This window comes from Medicago sativa, chromosome 8 (genome assembly GCF_051527215.1).
Source record: "Medicago sativa cultivar Bolivia chromosome 8, Bolivia_mono, whole genome shotgun sequence".
In the NCBI taxonomy this organism is placed as follows: Eukaryota; Viridiplantae; Streptophyta; class Magnoliopsida; order Fabales; family Fabaceae; genus Medicago; species Medicago sativa.
The window spans coordinates 32,275,795-32,299,661 of NC_140756.1; the positions used below are offsets into that span (position 1 = coordinate 32,275,795).

At 37.9% G+C, this 23,867-nt stretch overlaps 1 pseudogene; it reads left to right on the forward strand.

Moving 5' to 3' along the window:
• The first annotated feature begins 7,354 nt into the window (after positions 1-7,354).
• On the forward strand, positions 7,355-9,314 carry LOC146898497 (uncharacterized; annotated as a pseudogene).
• Positions 9,315-23,867: the final 14,553 nt, after the last annotated feature.

A 23,867-nucleotide genomic window follows, 5' to 3' on the forward strand; every position in this document is an offset into this window, starting at 1 on the left:
CACATTGGTGAGGTCTTAACCATATAAGACCGACCCGGTACCTAATAGGTACCCTCAATGTGGAATTTTTTTTTGGGGGCCTCTTAAGACCCAGGGTCTTACTTAAGACATCAATGCTTAAGTGGACCCCACATTACTTTTTCTTAAAATAATCATTTTTAAGTGGACCCCACATAACTTTTTCTCAAATAGATAATAGTGTCTTAAATAAATAGTTATTGATAGGACCCTTTTAGACATTTTGTTAGAGGATCTCCATTGAAATGGATGAGTACCTATTAGGTACTATTATTAAAAAATAAAAAAAAAAATGATGTGTCCATGTGGGACCCATTTAAGACCTCAAAATTGAGTGTCTCCAATGTGGATGCTCCAAATGGATTGATATATGTTGCACAGTTTCTTGTATAACTCTAATCAAACACAAATCTTACTATTTTCCTATTCTGATGGACTTTCAAGTGCAAGATATTAGATTTTCTTCCGAGTTTAAATTCATGCAAATGTGGTCAATTCATCATGAATGTAATGATGTTATCTCTGATATATGGAACGGAACACTCATGTGATTTTTTGCCACGTGTTTATTTTGATTAAAAAAAGTTAAAGCTTCTAAAAAAAGACTCAAAGTGTGTGGAATATAGAAAGAGGCTTTTGGAATTGTTACTGATAATGTTAAGGTTGCTAAGTTTCATCAGATACAAAATCAAATGGCTACCTCAGGACAGTCTAACACTCTTCTGAAGGTGGTGATATCTAGAGTGCAGAGATTTTGAGACTCTTTGATGGGGTCATCTTTGGTTGTCATTTCCTATTCATACAACTCAAGATTTTATTAGTACAATCTTGGTTTGAGATTGTTTTGCCAAGGTTTTGTAGGTTATTTACTATATGAATAACTCATATTGTTGAATAAGTGTATCAATCTTTGATTGTTTAACGTCTTCGATACCCTCATGAAGAATCTCAAAAGCCTCCCACATTGCTTTAGCTGTTTTACAATGTGAAACCGAGTTATACTCATTTATGCCTAAGGCGGAGATGAGTATGTTCCTCGCTTTCAAATCATATTGGACTTTCTTTTCATCAACGACTATCCAGTCGGCTTTTGGCTTGTTTTGAATGACACCATCAACATCTACTTGCAGTTCAAACCGTCTGTTGACAACGACAACCCAAACATCCATGTCAACCGATTGGATATGCATGCTCATGCATTCTTTCTAATAGTTATAATTGTCACCGTCAAAGACGGGAGCTATATTGTACTCCCCATTAGGATCCTTGCTTATCATATGAACTCTTCCAGTGATTAAATAGTGACCGAAGAGACCAGACTCTTGATGTCACTTTTTTGCCGATATAACGAGTACAACGATAAGTTAGAGGGGGATAAATAGCTTTCCCCTTTTTATTTTATTTTCTTTAGAGGGTTGTCTTGAGAAAGCGTTTGAATCAATCAAATTTTACTTTTGGAATTGATATTGATACAATCTATACAAAGAAACCAATCACACAATGATAATAACACAATTCAACTTTGAAAGAGAAATTCACACTTGAATTGATGTTAACCCATCAATTATTAATACACAATATAATCCACAAAACTAACAACAAAATCAAACCAACCCTAAACTTATGAAATAAATCACTATCACAAGAAACAAGGTTATTTCATATACAATGAATCAATCAAAAGGATAATGTCAACAATGTTGAATTCTAGTCATTAACCTACTTGACCTAATAATAATGAAAACTGAGAAATGAAGAAAAATAATAATCATTTGACCAAATTGGCATAATTAACTACTGGATTATTTTATTATACTAAATACAAAGTTGAAATTATAATTTGAGAGGGATGCACATTCTCCTTATTACTAATTAAAGGGTATATAGTTGAAAACAATTAATTAGTTATACATTAAAAATTTAACATGACTATTATTTCGATGCAATTATTGGTTGATTTTTATTATAACTAGATCGTATTCCCGTGCTTCGCACGGGTCAATAATTAACATAATATGAGTACAATATCATACGTTAATTAGATGGACCAAAGTCTGACATTAATTATCAGATCTTTCTAAAAAGGAACAAAAATAGAAATTGACATGCTAAATTAATACATAATAGTAATGTAATTATAATCTTATATGCATCAATGAAAGATTGACTTTCACTCTTCAATACATTGTTTGAAAGCTTGATATCATTTTTTCACTACATTATCTTTCAAATAATGTTGTTGATCTTTCTCATAGATGCGGTCTCTAGCAGTCGGATTCTGGTTCTCCATCTTTATGTGCTGTGAATGTCACACCCAATGTGAATTGAAAACAAAGATATGCACACCACATGTAGACTGTACGATTACATCAACTAAACAGACCATGTGTATCTATGCTAGTAAGAATAAGAGATAAATGAGGAATGGAAGTGCAATCAAAGTGAGGGACCATTATATGCAGCAATGCATCACAGTTTATGGAGAGGGAACCGAATATCTTACAGACTGAATGTCAAAGCCAGAACTCTATCATAGGACACGTAGATCATGATAGTTGGTGTGGAAACACTGTAACAACTACCATCATTATGAACCTCATTAAAAATGTAAACTTTTCATCATAAATATTGAGTACTACAACTAATAAAAAATAATAAATATTGAGTACTACAACTAATAAAAATTTAGAGATATTAAATTTTATTTCTCCAAAACTTTTGGTAAATAAGATTTAGTTATTATAATTGTAAATGGTAAAAAAAAATAAAAATAAGATATTCGCTCCGTTTTTAAATATAAGCAAAATTGACTTTTTATGATCATTCATTTAACGATGTATGTGGTCTATATTATAAACCACATACATCATTAAATAAATGAACCTAAAAAGTCAATTTTGTTTATATTTTGAAACAGAGGGAGTATATGTTTAAAATGAGATAAGAGTGAGAATTGTAAATGCTTGTAATTAAAATGGTACATGTTGTACATAAGATGTAAATATTGTGTACATAATTTGTACATTTGTAAATAGGTGATGAATGCTCCCATACTCTAAGGCCTTTTTAATAAATTCGTTGAAAAAGAAAGATTTATTTAAATTGGCCTCACTGCAACTCTTGAAAGACTTTAGGGATCCATGCTTGATGCTTTCAAATAAGTGTTATAACGGGATGCGAGAATAATGACAATAATAGTAAAATACAAATCGAAAAACGAAAAGAGAAAAATGTATCTATGATGGTTGGATTAGATTTGCATCTGATAACATCCTCCATGTGGGGGACAAAATTTGTTGCAGCCTTGATTTTTCTTTGAACAACTTATTTGTTGAGGTAGTTAAATTAGGTTGATAAATTATGAAGGAAGGTTGAAGTTTGTTTGTGTTCAACCTTTGAAACTCTTTCGGTTCTTTCTATTTTAAGGGGATTTATACCTTGTTTTCTATAAGAGGATTGTTTCAATCTATATGAGATCTTTATGATTATTGAGATATTTTACTATAGATCTACATCATAGTAGATGATAAATCTGTATTTTTTAGTTCTTTTTTTAGTGTGTTTGTACGGAGAGTATTCTTATGTCAAATATGACTTATTAGTGGTTGGGGTTAATATCAGCAATCCTTTATAAGCTTAGATAGATCTATCTAATCTCATATATATTTATATTCAGTAGTTGATTTTTTCTTCCATCTTCAAGGATTTATGTACAATAAGGACAAACTTTTTTTTAACGTTGGCGAGTTAATTCATCTGTGTGTTGTTGTGGTTTATCGTTTCATGCAACTATTGTCAAAGATCAACATTGCAGTAACCAAATGACTTGTAGCAAAAGAAGGAGCACCAAAAAATATCACAACATCAGTGGTGGAGCCAGAAATTGTGTAGAGCCTGGGCAAAATATTTTGCCAAATATTTTCAGAATATATATTAAATAGTTTTAACATACTAACAAAATTGTGGACTGGTGCGCAATGGTTTATTTTGTTGAATCTAACATAACATGGAGAACGGCGGTTCAAGTCCCCACAAGAACTCATTTTTTGAATAAAAATATTATTAATACAATAGAAAATAATAAAAAAAAAAGTAGCATGGATCAAACCCACGCCCCTGTTAGGGAGCTCGCCAATCCAATGCAGCGCGCATGTAACATTTGATAAATTATGGATAATATGATAATTATAAGTAACTTGGGGGCTGCAGACCTGCAGTGGCTCCTATGGGTCTCCTAGGCGATCCGCCATTGAGCCCGGTCTAGTGCCCAGTAACTTGGGGGCTGCAGACCTGCAGTGGCTCCTATAGGTCTCCTAGGCGATCCGCCACTGAGCCCGGTCTAGTGCCCAGGCTAGCTCGGGAGTGGCTCCGCCACTGCACAAGTAAATTGGGGGCTGCAGACCTGCAGTGGCTCCTATGGGTCTCCTAGGTGATCCGCCACTGAGCCCGGTCTAGTGCCCAGTAACTTGGGGGCTGCAGACCTGCAGTGGCTCCTATGGGTCTCCTAGGCGATCCGCCACTGAGCCCGGTCTAGTGCCCAGGCTAGCTCGGGGGTGGCTCCGCCACTGCACAACATGAATTATGCAGTTCTTCTAGTTTCTAAAGTCTTCTCATATTCTTCAATGGATTTGAAAAGCTCTGAGAAATTGCCTTTCCCAAAGCCCCCACATCCTCCCTTTTGGTACTCCTTCTCTTCCTCGTCCTTGAGCATGCGTCCAACTCGCTGAATTATCTCTATCAATATAGTTGGCCTGCATATTTTAGAAAAGTTATAATCCCCCAATTTACAAGGCAAAAGTACTAAACACACAACACAATATCAAATTGATAATTTAAGAAACAAATAGGGTGCGAAAATAGGAAGACAAAAACAATCTCACCATATAAAACCACATGGCCTTACTATCAAGTCAAAGATTATTTTTACTACTCAAATATATGAAACCATCATATCAAAATGAATGATAAATCAATCAATTGAATCCATATATACTGAGTTGATTACTAAACTACTCCCACCTATTCTACCTATTCTAACATTCTTCTGGAGGTTAAACTATGTTTAAATGTTTTTTTTTTTTTGAAGAAAATGTTTAAATGTTTTTAATTTGAAATATAAGACTAATATTGTTGATCTAAATTGATAGATATAAGTCCTTTTAATTTATTTAATCATTTGGGATATTGGACAATATAAAACGATAACGGCTCTTCTTCCATATGTTTTTACTCATTCCCGTCAAATAGTCAAGCGTGAGTTAACTCACGTAGGTATATTTTCAGTGTGAGTTAACTCATGTAGGACGGAAATGAGGAAAAACAGATGGTAGAAGAGCAAATTATCATATGGTGTTCTCAATCGAGCCAACAATTTAGACCCATTTACTTATGCCCAATATAACATAGACCCAAATTCAGCATTTGGTAAATTACTCGCAACACACTCCTCCTCGCGAGGAGGTGATTGGAGCGACAGAGACATGTTCAAACTGAACAATAACTATCACCATCATGGCTCTCGTGAATCTCTCCTCTGCGGTTACAATTTCCACAAATTCGTAATCGTCGAGCCTTACGTGTGTCTTATAACGGCTCTGTAAACACTCACCTCTATATAAAGGGGATACTCAGCAGTCCCTAAAGTTAGAATCTACTCTCACTCAAAACCCCCATTCTAATCTCATACTGACTTGAGCGTTAGAGTGTATGCATATACACACCGTTGCCGTTCCAGTCATCACTTGAGGCTAACAACCACCACTCAACCATCGTACACAACTGCACCAGTAGTCACCTTCTGATCAGGTACGATCAATTGGGAAGACTCATAAATTATATACTTTAAGGATTTGGATTAAAATGTGGTGTCCGATTCATTGAGTCATTTGTGTCGTTGTTCTTAACTCAATATAGTTAATCTCGAGCTCTTTATGACCCAGCACTTTTTAAATATTATCTCACTAATTCTATCACTAGACTAATTTCGTTTACTTTCTTTTCCATTAACCTCTTTTCTCAATTTCTGTTCCCAATTTTATTCATGATAATTGCTGAAAGATATGATACAGGAGAAGAGGCCCACTAGAGAAAACACGACGGAAGCAAGGTACATTACATGCACTACAACTACAGATTAACGTTTCAAGAGAGACATACATCTAAGAGACTAGCTCCATAATAAGTGACCATTTTGTAAAAAGATATTATCCGCAAATAACTATCAGACTCATTTTACTTTTTTTTTTTTTTTTGACAAGCCAAGAGCAAATTGACATCCAAAAGAATAGTGTCCAACTAAGTTGAGACCCTACTCTAATATGTTGTCAATTGCTCAAATATATTATTAAAAAAGGAAAAGTTACATAAAAACTGGGGGGACATAAAACCTGACCCAGTCAACAACCCTAACGGGCAAAACAAAAATACAAAAGATCCACACAGTAGATCCTACCCTAAACAAATCTAACAATTAAGCGCGGGCCTAAAGTTTGGCGAATGAATCGATCATCAGCACGAAATCGAATCACATACCATCAACTCCCTGCAATAACAACAGCAAGCATTAACGACTCTTTCGAGTCCACACAGTCCCATGTCAATCAAATAGATGCATAGGATACGAAACCACGAACAAATCTTTGAAGAGTGTGGAATGGATCCGACCGCCAGCACGGTAACTAACGAATCCACACGCACCAACCATTTGCTGCGCCAATCCACAACAAATTAATAGCCATTTCTGGCCCAACATTCCGAAATCAATCATTACTGAGTTGAGGATGATAGCAAGCACCAAAACAACCGCGTTGTGTGGTGACAAACCATACCTAAAGAGAACTGCATATCTCAACAGATATGGACGAATCAGAAATCAAGAGGTGATACGTCAACACAACAACAACGAGTTCACGACGGCATAACACTCAGAACCTCAAATCTCAGTAACAGAACTGTAACCAGACGCCGGCAAAACTGCTGTACGCACCAGAGCACAAAACAGAATATGGCGGCGGCAGCCTGAACGGAATGAACATATCAGTCCGCAGCCAGGACGACGACAGCTTCTCAACCCATATCCGACGGCGACGGAGAACAAGCATGTCCTTCTAGAACTGAACAAAGGACCACAAACTAGAGCCACAAACGGCGGTGAAGGCCACCGGATAGAACTCTAGCGATGCGACACGTACAAAGTGTAGAGGTGGTGCGACAGTGACGCGAGCACACCACCCACACGAGCCGCTACATTTTGGTGGAGATCTGTTTGGATGTTTAAGGAGAAGGAGAAGAGTGGTTGTTTGTTGGTGTTGTACGGCAAGGATTAGAAGGTTCATTTTACTTTTTAATACAATATTAATTACATTTTTTCAATTATAACTAACACTATTATGGGTTCCCTCAAAGTGATCTCCACCACTACAATCCAAGCACCCATTGACAACAACAATCATGACTCAATAGATTATCAGAAAATAGAATTAACACCATGGGATCTTCCATACCTTCCACTTGAAACCATGCAAATATGCCTTCTTTTCCACAAACCCATACTCAACCCATCAAACCAAATCAACCATCTCAAACAAACCTTTTCCACTACTCTATCATTCTTTCCACCCTTTGCAGGGCGTCTTGTAATCACCCAACACAATGACACCACAAACAACAACAACACATCATGTTCCATCATTTGCAACAACCTCGGTGCACTCTTCGTCCACGCCACAGCACAAAACACAACCGTTAACGACATCCTGAAATCCAACTACACACCTCCAATTGTACACTCATTTTTTCCACTTAACGGAGTTAAAAACTACGAAGCTACGTCAAAACCAAGTCTAGGAGTCCAGGTAACGGAGTTAAGTAACGACGTCTTCATTGGCTTCGCATGCAACCACGTTGTTGCAGACGGCAAGTCATTTTGGCATTTCGTTAATTCTTGGTCCCAAATCTCAAAAGGTTCCCCCAAAATAACAAAACTCCCTTCATTTCAACGTTGGTTCCCAAACGATATTGAAATTCCAATACGCTTCCCTTTCATAAAAACAGAATCACAAAACCAAGGCTCCTCGGAAGAACGCTTAGAATCCAAGTTAGCTGAAAGAATCTTCCATTTCACAAAGGAGAAAATTGCCGAATTGAAATGAAAAGCAAATTTAGAAGCTGGAACAGACATAACTAAAATATCTTCGCTTCAAGCGTTATTATCTCACGTTTGGCGTTCTGTTGTTCGCTGCCAAAAACTTGATCCACAAGAAGATTATTTCCATGTGTTGAATATAGGTGTTAGACCACGTATGATTCCACCGCTAGAGGAGGATTATTTCGGAAACGCAGTACTGATTAATGGTGTGAGGATGAAAGCAGGGGAGGTTCTAGAGTGTGGACTTGGAAAAGTTGCTTTGGAGATAAACAAGATAATTTCCTTACATTCTGATGAGAAAATAAGGAACCATTACGAGTCTTGGTTGAGAACACCAAGGTTGTTTCCAAGTGGTAGTTCTCCAAGTGGTAATTTGTTAGCAACCGGCGGTTCTCCGTGGTAATTTGATGTTTTTGGCAATGATTTTGGTTGGGGAAAGCCTGTGGCATTTCGACGTGGGGGTGCTAATAAGAATCGTAGGAGAATTATGGTGTATGCTAGTGCTGAAGAAGGTAGTATAGACATTGAAGTTTGTCTTTCTTATGAGATTTTGGAGGCTTTGGGAAATGATGCTGAGTTCATGGTTCCCAGTTCTTAAGTAATGTTGGTTCAAGGTGAAACCAAAATTTTTGGTGATAATCTTTGAGAGTATTGTGTTAGGTAGCAGCAAGTAACACTTCAAATTGAAGATGTATCTGACATGTGTTTGAGTGATACCCCAACACGACACTAGCAGACATGGTTATATTTGATTATTTCTACTTTTTCAAATTATTATACGTGTTTACAAGTTGGAAACGTGTCCGTTGTCCATGTTTGTGCCAATGCTTCGTTGGTATTGTGTAATGAGTATAATGAAATTAGTTTAAGGTCTTGATTTGTGTAACTGACCATCACATTGTAATTTTTAGTGTTACTTTAATATGATGAAGAGACAAATAATTGTGATGAATATGAGTTTGTGAGGTTAGTGTGAATTTGAGAGAGACTAAGAAGAGGAAGATTGAAAGAGTTCGAGGAGTTAGAACTAAGATCAGGAAGAGGCAACAATCCAAGGAGGTAGTGGTCTATTCAGGAGCTATGTGAGTGGTAATTTTTTATATTATTGTTTAACTTCAATTCTTGTGTTGATATTGTTCTAATGATGTAACTGCATTAATGTTTAATGATTTTCTAATTATATTTTTCTAGTCTGAACTTATTTAGCAATGATCAGGTTAACAATAATTCAGTATGTTCCTGCGGATAGCTTGAACCTTATTTAAGACAAAGATTGGAGTGCAAAGGCGTATCATACGTTAAATTAAAGAGTTAAAATTGGAAAAAACAAGTGTTTATGTTTCAAAACACTTGATTTGTTGAGGGATGAAGATGAAGAAATGCAAGAAAAAAAAATTAAGTGTTTATGATTTACTGGAAGATACAATAGATTTGATGATCCAATGGTCCTTTCATAAAAAAAGATCCAAAGGTTAAAATTGAAAAATTTAATAAGGTCTATGGTGGACTATTTATAATGTTGGTACATTTGGGTTAAAGTTAATTTACATGGATTGTTTTGACAAACAGAGGTGAACTTGAGGGACTGAAACAAACGTTTTAGGAGATATGAGACCAAAATGAAAACAAGAAATTAGTTAGGAGACCAAGTGACCAATTTAGCCTTTTACTTATGATTTGACCACAAATAAGAGGAGTTTTAGAACAATTGTCTATGAGATATTTTGTAATGTTTTCATATCAAGTCATGTAATTATAGTTCTTCCATAAACCAATCAATTCTTGAGTGTTTTTGCAGTATTTCATTGAAAAATCATGTAATTCGGAAAAGCAAGACACCACATGAAGATTTGGGAAGACAAAGAATGAATATTCAAGATGTCTCTGATGATATTACAAGTTGAGGAAATTCTATCTAAAGTCCCAAGACAAGTTTGAAGGAAGAAAACATTAAAAAGATGAAGAAAATGCAAGAAACACATTTGAAATAGGTGCCACACGCCCTGAGTGTGCAAAACAATGTTGAAAAGCACTCTTATTAAGTACCACGTGCAAGGCGGGAAGGGCCACACACGGCGCACATGTGACCTCTGGGAAATAACAACATTCTTTTGTTTTTTCCATGCGGGTTGAGAGAAAAAACCCAATGTTTCAGTATAAATCAACTTGGAAATCAGCTTAAAAATACAACTTCTCTCATTCACAAATACTTGTTCAAAACGAAGCGGTTAAAGAGGAAGGCATCAATCGAGGAGTCTCTCCTCATCCCTTGTCCTTAGAGTATGTTTCATTTCTTTTGTAATTTTTTTTAGTTACCATGAGCAAGTAAACCCTAATTGGATAAGATTCTAAGATGAACCTATATTTGTTAAATATTTCAATTTAATTCAAATATTTTATTCAGTTAGTTTTTTGAGATTTATTTAATTTTTATACGATGAACCTAGAAGGCAATGGATTTGAAGTGAAGGTGAAATTGGCGATATAATATGGGAGATATGAAGTGAAGGTGAAATGAAAGTAAAATTGATAAGAGAAAGCACATGATTTCATTTCCGATAAGGGGTTGTAACAAAAAAGTATATCAAAAAGTGTGTGATTGATTAAAATAGCTCATGTAGAAGTGAAAGTGATTGAATATAGAATACAGAGAATTTTTAATTGAATGTAAATTTCACAAGCCGAGGCACAAGATATAAAGTGAAGGTAAAATTAGCAATAGAATGTCAGAATTTGATTTTCGATCAACCAAATCCAAAAACCACCATTCAAGATGTAGTCTCAATAGTGGTAGTGCAATGAGACTCTTCTTTGCATCACCTCTTCACTGATATCTCAACGTTAGATCCCGCTCCGTTTCTCTTTGTCAGAACTGTTACTTTGGTCTTTCATTTGGTTGGTGAAACCCATAAGGGTCAAGTTCTTGCATCTCTGCGACGTCGCCGATGGAGACCTATCATCTGACTGTTGTTCTTTAACAACGGTCGATCTATTGTTCTGACGACCGTTTTTTCCCTGTTCCGAAATGGCAGGCCATTGTTACAACGTCGTCTATGGCGACAGTCGTCCACTGTTGTCTTATAAACCCGTTGTTTCTCTTTAACATCAACATCAGGGTCGGTTCTTTCTCCAAAGGCACATACCATAATCTGCCTCTTCTTGATGGTGGGTGATGGTCTATGTTGATCGAAACATTGGTTGTTATAGTTTCTGTAAAGTGTTGATCTATTCGCCGATGTATGTGTTCGAGTACCCTTTTATGTGTTTGGTTTCTCAAGATCTGTGTATCACACGTGGTTCTGTTCCCCCAAGATCATCCTTAGCATGGTTGTTACTGGATGTGCTTTATAATAAGTGTTCTAGGCTAGAAATGGTCGTGTACTTGTTGTACGTTGTTGATGCGAGTTGTGGGTTCTGGAAATTGTTACCATGTTGGCGGTGCTCGTGGTGCTCATACCCGTTGATTTACGATCTCTTGATCTGGCCTTCAATTGGTTTTGAGTTACTTTTGGTTGGGTTTGGTTAGAATGGCCGTGAATCTTACTATTGAAGCACAGTGGATTGTAGACGTGGGGTTTTGTATCCGTGTTGGCAGTCGAATCTCTCACTTTCATGAAGTTGGTACTATATAATTTGGGGGAGGTTTCAAAATCCACATCATGAAGTAGGACTGTTTGGTTCGAAAGTGACATTATTGTTGAAATATGCCTTGAATTAGTGTTGGACAAATGTCTACGTCGAAGAATATAAAGAAATATGCAAAGACTTGGCCCTATAAATAAAGGCATTGTGTGTTAGTATTTCTTGTGTCGTTTTTCATTCCGTCTTTTACTATTATTGTCATTATTCTCGCGTCTGATTATAGCAAACTGGTATCAGAGCCCTGTTTAGGCTCGATGTGGGAGCGGGATCCTAGTGTGGATCAGCCTAGTGATGTGGGTGAGTCACATTTGAGGTGGAGATTGTTGTAAATCAAGTGTGAGTGTTATGCCCCACATCGACTATAAATGGAGGAAATGTTGGAAATACAAGATTGGAGACCCATAATCTCATTGGCTTAACATTTTGGGTAAGAGTGTGGTCTTAGCGGGTCCTAGACGTTTAACCCATTGCTGCTCCCATCGCTCCCCAGACTTCCCAATCGTTATGCTTGTTGCTGTTGTAAGAAAATGTAAGGAGTTGTTGGTTCTTGTATTCGTTCCATTTTGCTGGTTAGGTTTATTTCCCCTCAGTTTTTTTTTATTTTTTTTTTTAATAATATATATGAGCATCTGGCAAGGGCTGGAATATGCAATACATCCAACTTAGTTGGAATGTTTTTTATTCCTTTTTTATGTCATTGTGCTATTGATTTATTAAAAATAATTGATTGTCGATAAAACATGGTAAGAAAAAAGTTTATGAATGAGTGTTTTATTTTTCGTATGATTTAACAATTGAAATTAGTTAAATTTAAAATGTTTATTATCTAAACATATATGCATTTCATTAATGTAACCCGTGCGGACGCAAGGCTTTTTAAAAGAACTCTGAATCAATTTTTTTAATAATATTCAATTATTCCATTTTATGTTAATCAAAAGACCATGTATTGAAAATTTTATTTTAAGACATTTGTTATCGATTTTTAAAGACCATGTATTGCAAATGATTGTATAGCCCATTAAATTAGGGACACTAAGAAATTGATTGAGGGCATATTTGTAAATTTGTTGAATAGTGATTTTAATACCTTAATAATTTCAAATTGGTAACCAAGTAGAAAAAAATGAGCTCTGAGCGAATGATAGGGGTAGTGCGAGAGAACCGTGATTGGTAGTGGCACCGCCGCGGGCAATCACGCCGGTACGTTGAGCCGGAGGTGAGGATCTCTGGGGGGAAACGGTTCCATGCATGGTGCCTCAACGTGGGGGGGGGGGGGGGGGGATGATGGGAAATGGATCGACGTGAGACCACGAAGGAGGAAAGCGCGGTGACAGGAGGTTCTATGTCAAGACAGGCTTCAGGAAGATGATCGATTTCAGAAGAGGGGCGACTTCAAGCTTCGGGAATTTAGGGTTAGGGATTATACATGGTATGATCGCTATGGAGAGGAGACTGGGTTTGCATCGGATTTTGCTGACCGGACAGTAGCATAGTGGGGAGATTGTGATATTGATGATGATTATGGTTACTACTCTAACCAATCACGACTGATGGTAAGGAGCTTGCACCGTTCGCATCGCCCAAAACTAACTCGTCATGGAAGGACCATGGGGGATGCGGTTGTGGTGCAGAAACAACAAGCACACATGGATCACAAAATTGACGCAGAGGCTGACTCTTCATTGAAACGGTTTGTCACTTTTTACGTTACTAATTTTCCACCACAGGCTTCACCTTTTTTCTTGAGAAAGGGGTTTGAAGTATGTGGCATGCTTGAAGATGTTTATGTGGCCAATAATAGGAATAAGTATGGTGTTGTTTATGGCTTTGTTCATTATGCCAATGTACAGAATGTTAATAAATTATTAAAGGCTGTAAACAATGTGTCTTTCGGTCAATATTACGTCCGTGCTGTGCGTGCTAGGTTCAATAGAAAAACTAAGAGGGATGTCGTGAGGAAGGGAGAGGGTGTAGGTGGTGCGGTTGTGGGGAAGAAGGGTGGGAAGGCTGGTGTCGAGGGAGTTGGAGGAGAGGGGTCCGAGGGAGAAAAAAGAATTAATGGGCCAGAGGCGAGGGTGGCGGTGGAGAGGCTCAAGGGAGAAGGAGGTGTAATGAGGGTGGGGTCAGTCGTGGTGAGGGTGCATGGAAAGACATGAAGGGAGGGTGAGGGAGTGGTGGGAGGCGGGGTGGAGAGGGTAGATAGAAGGAGTGCAAGCACAGCCAAGACAACCGCAATAACCAAGTTGGTACGAAAGTATAATACTTCTGCGGAGGATCGGTTGTGGGCTCTTGGAGGTTTGATTGGTGCGGTGAGTGATGGGCTTCGATTCTGCTTATTCAGAATCGAGTGGAGGACGTGGGTTTCAAGGAAGTTGACATTATCCCACTTGGTGCAGATAAGGTGTTTATTCGGTCCCTATCAAACAAGAATATTTATGAAGTAGTGGGGGAAGCAAAACAGTATTTTGATTTCATATTCTCTAGTTTGGCAAAATGGGATCAAGTAGTATTGCCTTTCCGAAGGGAAGCATAGGTACGATTGTATGGAATTCCGCTTAATGTGTGGAACGAAAGATTTTTTAAATTGTGTATTGTCGACTGTGGAAGTTTTTTACGTTCAGATACGTCTTCACTCAATAGAGAAAGGTTCGACTTTGCAAGAGTTTTGATATCTACATCATCGCTGGAAGTCGTTAATGTTATTGAACAAATTATCGTGGATGGTGTGATGGTGGATATCAAAATTATTGAAGAATGAGGGTTTAGTTTGGGTGAAGATGCATGCTTGCTTGAGGAGGATGAAAAGAGTGTTTCTGTGACCTAAGAGATGGCTGAGAATTATGATGATTTAGGAATTAATGTTGATTGTTTGACGGCTAAATTGGCAAAAGATATTGAGGAAGATATTTTATATGGTGCTGGAATTAGAAGTGCAAAGGAACATGTGATGTCAACAGCACCTAATGACGTTGCAATGAAGTCAGTAGGGAGGCCGGACTGTTCAAACTATATTCCACAAGCATCACATAATTCTGACAGTGTTGATAAAAATGAATCTAGAGCAGCTCCATAGGTCCCACTCTCGGCACAGGCTGATCATGTTGACAATTGAAGATGTCCGCAAGCACAAATATTATACCAACAGTTTGTGACGGCTGGGGGCAGTTTCGAAGCAAGTTATGCGAGCACAACCGAGTTTTGTTGAAGATGCACACTCATTAAAACTTAAGAGGTGATATTGGATTAATTTCTTCCAATAACAAGCATCTTAAGAAAGCTGTGAAGCAGGGGGAGTGTTCCGTCATCCGGTGCTCACTCTGAAAAAAGTGGCAAGATTACCAAGTAAAGATAGAGCAGATGTTATGAAAGTGATGATGGATTCTAAAGTAATGAGAGTTTTGATGAAGAAAATTCACAACCGACGACGAAGAAGAGAGAGAGTTACAAAATCATTAGAGGAGGTTCATGAAATTTCTTCAAATGATTCTTCTAATGCGACATCGGGGAATAATGATTGGTTAAATTGGGTAACGTTAAAAGGGGGTGAGGAGGGAAAGGAGGATGATATTCAGGATATAGGAAAGTCTCTTGGTGTTTCTTTTAAAGGAACAATGCATAATAACTTTGCGGTGTTGGCCCGATCTCGGAAAGTGGAAGGGGGACCGGTGTTGACGATGGTGGAGCACGGGGAGGACGAGGAGATTGGGGATGCCTAAGGGAGTCTTTGAGGTGGTGGGGGAGGGCGTGGTGTGTGTGTCTAATGCGGTTAATGTCATGGAATATGAGGGGTCTCGGGGGAATGGAGAAGAGAAGGAAAGTGAGGAAATTGGTGGGAGAAAAAAGACCGTTGATTTTATGTTTACAAGAAACAAAATTACCTTTGTGTGATGCTTCTTTATGTAATTTTTTCTGGGGTGATTCGAATCATGCTTTTTCTTATCGTTCGTCTGTGGGGGCATGGGGAGGATGCTAATTATTTGGGATTCTTTGGAAGTGGAGGTGTGGTCGACAGTTAGTCAGGACCATATGCTACAAATTCATGGTAGATTTATTCAGTCGAATGAAGAATTTTACGTCTTTAATATTTATGCTCCTTGTGACGGGAGAGCTAAACAAGAGTTATGGGAAGCTTTGTCAGTAAGATTGCAGGTTTTAAGGGGTGAGAAGATTTGTGTGTGTGGAGATTTTAACGCGGTTCGGTGTCCGGAAGAACGCATGTCCCTAAGGGGGGGCGCATATGTGAATGATGTTCATCTTTTTAGTATGTTTATTGATGATAATGATCTTTTGGATTTACCATTATGTGGTCGTCGTTTTACGTGGTATAAAGGGGATGGTACTTCTATGAGTATGATTGATAATTTTTTGTTGTCTGAAGATTGGTGGCTGCAATGGCCTAACTGTATTCAGGTGGCCCTACTTCGGGGCCTTTCCGATCATTGTCCGCTTCAATTATCAGTGGATGAGGAAAATTGGGGACCGCGACCGGTTAGAATGTTGAAGTGTTGACAAGACTTGGCGGGTTACCATCAGTTTGTGAAAGATAAATGGAATTCCTTTCAGATTGAGGGATGGGGTGGCTTTGTGCTCCGTGAGAAGTTGAAATTGATAAAAGTTGCTCTAAAGGAGTGACATATGGCTCATGCAAAAAATATTCCTGGTAAGATTGACTCCTTGAAAATTCGCCAGGCGGATCTAGATGACAAGGGGGACGATGACGGGTTGTCTGTTGAAGAGTTACAAGAGCTTCGAGGGGTGACAGACAAGTTGCATTCTTTAGCACGTGTAAATAATAGTATTTTATGGCAGCAGACTCGGCTTCACTGGTTGAAGGATGGAGATGCTAACACTAGGTATTTCCATTCGGTCCTGTCGAGTCGTCGGAGACGCAATTCCATTGCAGCACTTATGGTGAATGGTAATTTTGTGGAAGGGGTGCAGCCCATTCGGACTGCGGTGTTTAACCATTTTAGAGATCATTTTGCAGAATCGCATATTACTAGACCAGGGGTGGAAAATTTACCTTTCAAAAATTTATCTTATGCGGATAGTAGTGGCCTCATAAAACCATTTTCAGTAACTGAAGTTAAAGTAGCGGTGTGGGGTTGTGACAGTTTCAAAAGTCCAGGTCCAGATGGGGTAAATTTTGGTTTCATCAAAGAGTTTTGGGAAGAGTTGAAGGATGATGTTATGAGATTCATTTCAGAGTTCCATCGGAATGCTAAATTGACGAAAGGTATCAACAACACTTTTATAGCTCTAATTCCGAAAATTGACAGCCCGCAACGTCTTAATGATTTTCGGTCTATCTCTCTGGTTGGTTCTTTATACAAAATTTTAGCTAAGGTTCTTGCAAATAGGCTGAAAGTGGTCATGGGAACAATTACAGCAGATACTCAGACATCGTTTGTAAAAAAACAGACAGATTCTTGATGGAATTTTGATTGCAAACGAAGTGGTAGATGAGGCACAAAAGCCTAAAATGGAACCGATGCTATTTAAAGTTGACTTTGAAAAAGCTTATGATTCAGTGGATTGGGGGTACCTGGATGCGGTGATGCAAAAATGGCGTTTTTGGTTTTGTGGAGAAAATGAATAAACGAATGTGTGTCAACTGCTACAGCCTCTATTCTAGTGAATGGCAGCCCCACCGATCAGTTTCCTTTGCAACGGGGGTTGCGCCAAGGGGATCCTCTCTCTCCCTTTTTGTTTCTTTTAGCAGCCGAGGGGTTGAATGTTATGATGACTTCGGCGGTGAGGAATAATTTTTTCACAGGTATTACAGTTGGTAATTCTATATCGGTTGTTGCATCTCATTTGCAATTCGCAGATGACACATTGTTAATTGGCACAAAGAGTTGGGCTAATGTGCGTGCTTTGCGTGCGGTGTTGACTCTATTTGCGGAGATGTCAGGTTTGAAGGTTAATTTTAATAAAAGTATGCTGGTGGGTTTGAATATAGAAGAGTCTTGGTTGATTGAGGCGGTATCTATCTTAAATTGTAAAGTGGGCAAAGTTCCTTTCTTGTATTTGGGCCTTCCTATTGGAGGTGATCCGAGGAGGTTAGCTTTTTGGGATCCTGTGTTGAAATCCATAAAGGCTATATTGTCGGGGTGGCAAAATCGCTTTCTCTCTTTTGGGGGCCGATTGGTTCTTTTAAAGTCTGTCTTAACCTCTCTGCCTGTCTATGCTCTTTCCTTCTTCAAAGCTCCGTCAGGTATCATTTCTATCATTGAATCTATTTTTAATAAAAAAAATTGGGGATGGAGTGAGGAGAACAGGAAAATTTCCTAGGTTGCTTGGAGCTCTATATGTTTATGTAAGGAGTATGGAGGGTTAGGGGTCAGGCAGTTGAGGGAGTTTAATTGTGCCTTACTAGGCAAATGGTGCTGGCGGATGCTGGTGGATAGAGAGGGGTTTTGGTATAGGGTACTGGTGGCACGTTACGGTATGGAGGCAGGGAGGTTGGACGACGGGGGCCGAAATGGTTCTTGTTGGCGGAAGGACTTAGTGAGGATTAGGGACGGGTTAGGTGATGTTGATGGGGGTTGGTTTGCTGAGAGGGTGTCAAAACGAGTGGGAAATGGTTCTAGCACTTTTTTCTGGTACGATAGGTGGTTCGGCGATGTAGCTTTACGTACTCGGTTTAGTCGCTTATTTGATTTAGCGAATAATAAAATGAGTACGGTGACATATATGTGTGGTCTTGGTTGGGAGGTAGGTGGTGAGGCGTGGTGTTGGCGGAGGAGACTTTGGGCGTGGGAGGAGTTGGTAGCGGAGTGCAGTCTTTTTGTTACTAATGTTGTTTTGCAGACTGATGTTCCTGACAGGTGGCAATGGGACCCAAAAATTGGAGGGGGCTATACTGTGAGCGGTGCTTATTACATTCCGACTGCTCAATCCGACCCTCCAGATGTTTGGATGAACGATCTTGTGTGCCACAAACAGGTCCCTCTGAAGGTCTCCATTTTTGCTTGGCGTTTGTTGCGGGACAGGTTACCAACTAAGCTTAACCTTGTTAGGCGTGGCTTGCTTAATGCCGAGGCAACTAGTTGTATAGCTGGGTGTGGTCATGACGAATCGACAACTCATTTATTTCTTCATTGTGACAAATTTGGTTTGTTGTGGAAGAATATTCGGTCTTGGCTTGATGTTGAAGGTGTAGAACCTTATGACATTATTGATCATTTCTATCAGTTCATTCATTATACATGTTCTTCCAAGAAGCGCACATCCTTTCTCCAGCTTATTTGGTTACTTAGTGTCTGGGTGGTTTGGAATGAACGTAATAACAGGGTTTTTAATAATATCCAAACCACCATAGACCAACTATTAGAGAAGGTTGAATTTCATTCGTTTTGGTGGCTTAAAGCCAATAATGCCAATTTTGTGTACGGATTGCAGAGATGGTGGTCAGACCCTTTTCTTTGTTTGGGTATCGACTGACCTTTGTTTGTTTTGTATATACTGTTTGACTGTGTTCTTTTTGGGGTGACTCTTCGGTACATCTTGTGCTGAAGTGGCTCACCAGGCTCACTGCTGGTGTTAATATATTCCATTTTTATGTCTTAAAAAAAATACCTTAATAATTCATCATATCTACCTCTGTGTGGAGGTTAGGTGACGATGTTTTGGGTTTGGAAGTTGGAGGGTGACAATATTTTCTCGGTGAAGTTGTTGTACTCGAAGTTGGTTGGGAGAGGTATAGGGGAGGAGTTGAGGCCGGAGGAGGAAAGGAGGGTATTCCGACAAATTTGGATATTCGGGGGCCCCCATTAAGGTGATTGCTTTTGCTTTGAAGGCACTCCTTGACTGGATCCCAATTCGGGTTAACTTGGACAAAAAGGAATTGTTTACCTCCGGATATTAGTTCCAATTGTATTTGGTGTGTGTCGGTTCCCGAATCTACTACACGTCTTTTTCTTCATTGTGATATGGCTAGAAATATTTGGATGAGTTTGATGGTCTGGTTGAATATGAATTTTGTAATGCCTCTGAATTTGTTTATTTATTGGGAGTGTTGGGTGGGAGGACCTTTCAATAAGAAAATTCGGAAGGGATTGCGGTTGATTTGGCAAGTCTCTATTTGGGTAATTTGAAAGGCGAGAAATGATATTATTTTTAATAATGAGCTTGCAAGGTGGGACGAGCTAGTGGAGGAGGTTAAGGTATTGTCTTGGAGGTGGGTGTTGGGTAGATTTAATAGTCTGGCTTGTATGTTCTACGAGTGGAGTTGCGCCCTCGGAAGTGTCTGTTGAGATAAGTGTTGAGGCTGTCAGTTCGTTGTGGTTGCTGTTGTGGGTCGGTCCGGCTGTTTGGTGCGTTGCTGCGATTTTCTGCTGTGGTTTTCTGCAGAAATCCTGCTGCTTAGTTGTTGTTTTCTGCTGAAATCCTGCTGCATTGTTGCTGTTTTTTCTTCTTGCGGCTGCCAGCAGTTTGTTTAGGTGGCTGTATTGTTTTTGGATATTGATTATTCCTTGTGCCTGCATGTTGTATCCGTTGTTGTTTTGCTTTGTTGTCCCTTGCTTATTAGCGCTTCTTGCACGGGCACATGGATAATAATATTTTGCCAATTAAAAAAAAATACCTTAATAATTAATGATGATAGATATAAGAGTTTTTTTTTTTTTTCTTTCGATTTATTCTTTAATATCCGATTGCTCCATTTTTCAAGAAACAACAAAAAATGCTTGTCTTTCTACTATAATCGTTTTTTTCAAAAAGTTTGTTATCAATTTTTAAAGATCATATATTGCAAATGACCATATTACCTATTAAAAGGACATTAAGAAAATAATTTATAAAAGGACATTGATTTTAATATATTACTATCATGCACAAGTCACATAATATCGTGGTAATTATCTAAAAAAAACAATTACATTTGTAATATTGTGAAATGTTTAAAGATATTAAAGGAAAATTATCAGCATCAATGTAATGTTTATATTAAATATTTTTTCTTGTATATGCTGAAATTCGTTCAACATTTTTACTGCATCTGTTGCGGACTTTATTTGTTTAAGCAAATATTTATGTACTTATATAAGATAGTTGATATGATAAAATTTTGAAAACTCATGACTATTTTTAAAATATCAACACGAATGTTATTTGTCTAATAAATATTTTGTTATTTTATTCAAAAAAAATCGTTAAGTGTAGTTGCACCGCACTCGTTGCAGATTTTATGTGTTTATATATTCTCTAACAAATTTTGATGTTACGATATGCAAAAGTAGATACGATGAATTTTGAAAACCCGTAAATATTTTCAAATATCAATGCTGACGTAGTGTTTCTATTAAATATATTTTATTTTATCCGCAAATTAGTGCAATTAAGAGATTTATTAAATAACAATAAAAGGATACGCGAATAAACTATTTATGATATGTATAAAAGGGAGAATAAACTATATATTTTCTTATATTCATGCAATAATATGAAAATTCGAAATCTACCTATAATATACTACTTATCTTCCCCAATGCTCTTTGCTATCCAGGCACACACACCTCCCTTCTCTTCTCTGCTTCGTCGAAATGCCCAGTCCTCCTACTTTATACTTCCTTCCTTCCACGAAGGTCGTCCCTGTAAGAACTCAGAAGTTTCCCCCTACCCGTTTTCTCTCCTACCCCCTCACTTTCTCTGTTTTCCTTTCTAAGTCTCTCTCAAGTAAAAATAAAGTAAAGAAAGAAACTAAAAAATAAAATAAAATAAAGGGAATCACTTTATACGAGTGGAGTATCACTGTATCAAGTCAAACCACTTGAGTAAAAGGGAAATTCGGTTAGGGGAAAGAAGACCGTGTCGTAAGGGCCGAGAGGGAGAAAGGTAAGGAAAAAAAATAGAATAATTTAAAAAAATATTTTCACATAGACTAATGTATTATAGATGGTTAGGAGTTCACACAGCTATGCCGACAACTTTAACAGAGCATTTCTTTCAATTTAGTACAGCTTCACGTTATGCAAAAGGGAGGAAGAATTTCATGTTCTTGATTTGGTTTGCGACATCTTGGATATTCTGGAAGGAAAGAAACAACAGAATTTTCCGTCGCGAAGAGAATGAAGGTGAGAAAAACACAAGAAGGGGGGGTTGAATTGTGTTTTGAAAAATTCTTCGTTTCTCCTAAAACCTGAACACACTGATCAGAAGCTAAGTGAGACAGCTTCTGAAGTGATAATCAGAATCTAAATGCAGCGGAATAAAACAGAGAGAGAGAAGAAGAACGACATAAAGCAATTATACTGGTTCCTTCCACAATCCGGAAGTAGTCCAGTCCCCCTTGCACTTCCAAGGAGATTTCACTAAGAGTAATATCTGATTACAATTGCTCAAGCACACAAGCAAGAGACTTCCTTTGTTCAAGCACACAAGCTAGAGACTACCTTTGCTCAAGAACACAATCAAGAGACTTCCTGCTCAAGCACAACTGCAAGAGACTTCCTAACTAAACAAAATTACACAGAAAATTGTTTAGGTTGAACACTTGATATACAATCAGAGGTGCTCACAATACAAATCAGATACATACTCAATGGACTTAAGAATTTCTAAGAAATGACTTTGAGACACAGAAATTCTAAGTGAATGCAGAACAATTTCAGCAGAGATTTGGCACTTGTAAAAATATTGAGAGTCTGTTGTTCAGCATTACCAAATCTCTAGGTCTTCACTCCTTTATATAGAGGTGTGAAAGAGACGTTGTGAAATTGCCAGCACACCAAAGAGTCGTTGTTGAAGCTTGATCTTTCACCTTTGATCTTTTGCCTGATTTGGTTGTTGTCCTATGAAGAACTAATTTGAAATCCATTCCTTATCCAAAGGAACATCTATGCAGGCGAAGCCGTATTCTGGAGCTGTTTTCTTGTCTTGTAGCGTGGACACAAAACAGAGTAGTGGAGAACGTGGTTGTACAATTCGTACAAATGTCAACGCTTTCGTCCAAATTGCAAGCACATGCCTTCAAACACCTTTGAAATGACCGTTGCAAAATTCCACTAATCCTGTGTTGCGTTTTCGAATCCAATAGACAGCTTTTGCAGTGATAATTCTTCAATTCTTGAATCTTTGCAAATTCAGTTGATATTCAGCTTCTGGTGAAATAGCTTCTGATGAGGCAGCTTCTGCAGCTTCTGATGATGCAGCTTCTGATGATACAGCTTCTGATGATACAGCTTCTGATGATATGACTTCTGGACCTCTTGTCTTCAGGAGCACTATTCTTACTTCAGAAGCGACTTAACTTCAGGAGCGCTTTTTCTCTTCAGTAGCAAGTTGCCTTCAGGAGCGTCCAAGCTTCAATTTTTGTTGTTTCCTTTGCTCTTTATTTGCTCATTCAGAACCAATGATGATGTAACTTTTTAATTATGGTCCTGTACACTTGAACAAATATTAGCTAGTCCAATTTACAATTTTTAATACCTTGTTATCATCAAAACTCTTTAAGGTTCATTGTTAAACACATTTTGTTCCAACAATCTCCCCCTTTTTGATGATGACAAACAAAAGTATTTAAAAATTGATCAATTGTTGTTAATCTAATTAACAAGTTGACTTTGGGGTTCTGAGGTTTGTAAGCTCAGAATCTGAGGTTTGTAAGCTCAAACTCCCCCTGAGTCTGATAGTCTTTAAGGTGAGGTTTGTAAGCTCCCCCTAAGTTCTATCCAGGTTAATTAAATTCATTTTTCGCACAATAAAATTATCAGAGCTTTAAAAAATGAATCATTGAAAGAATTAACTTATAGATAAGAAGAATGGTTCAATTAATTTTACTTGAATTTTGATACTCCTTCTTTAGTTCATAGCTTATACCAATAAGGTAAAAAAAATGATAGAAGTTTTTCAAAAATTTCAAATGCCATTAATGGGGCTCAGAGCCTTTAAATACTTGTAACATATACTCCCCCTTTTGTCATTATCAAAAAAAATTGAAAAAAAAAAATAAGCATAAAAGACAAAAAGATTTGAGAAAAACTCAAACATGAAGAGAGTATAATAGGAAAATAACTAAGTCAATCAGAGCAATGTATATGAACAAGAATATCCAGGC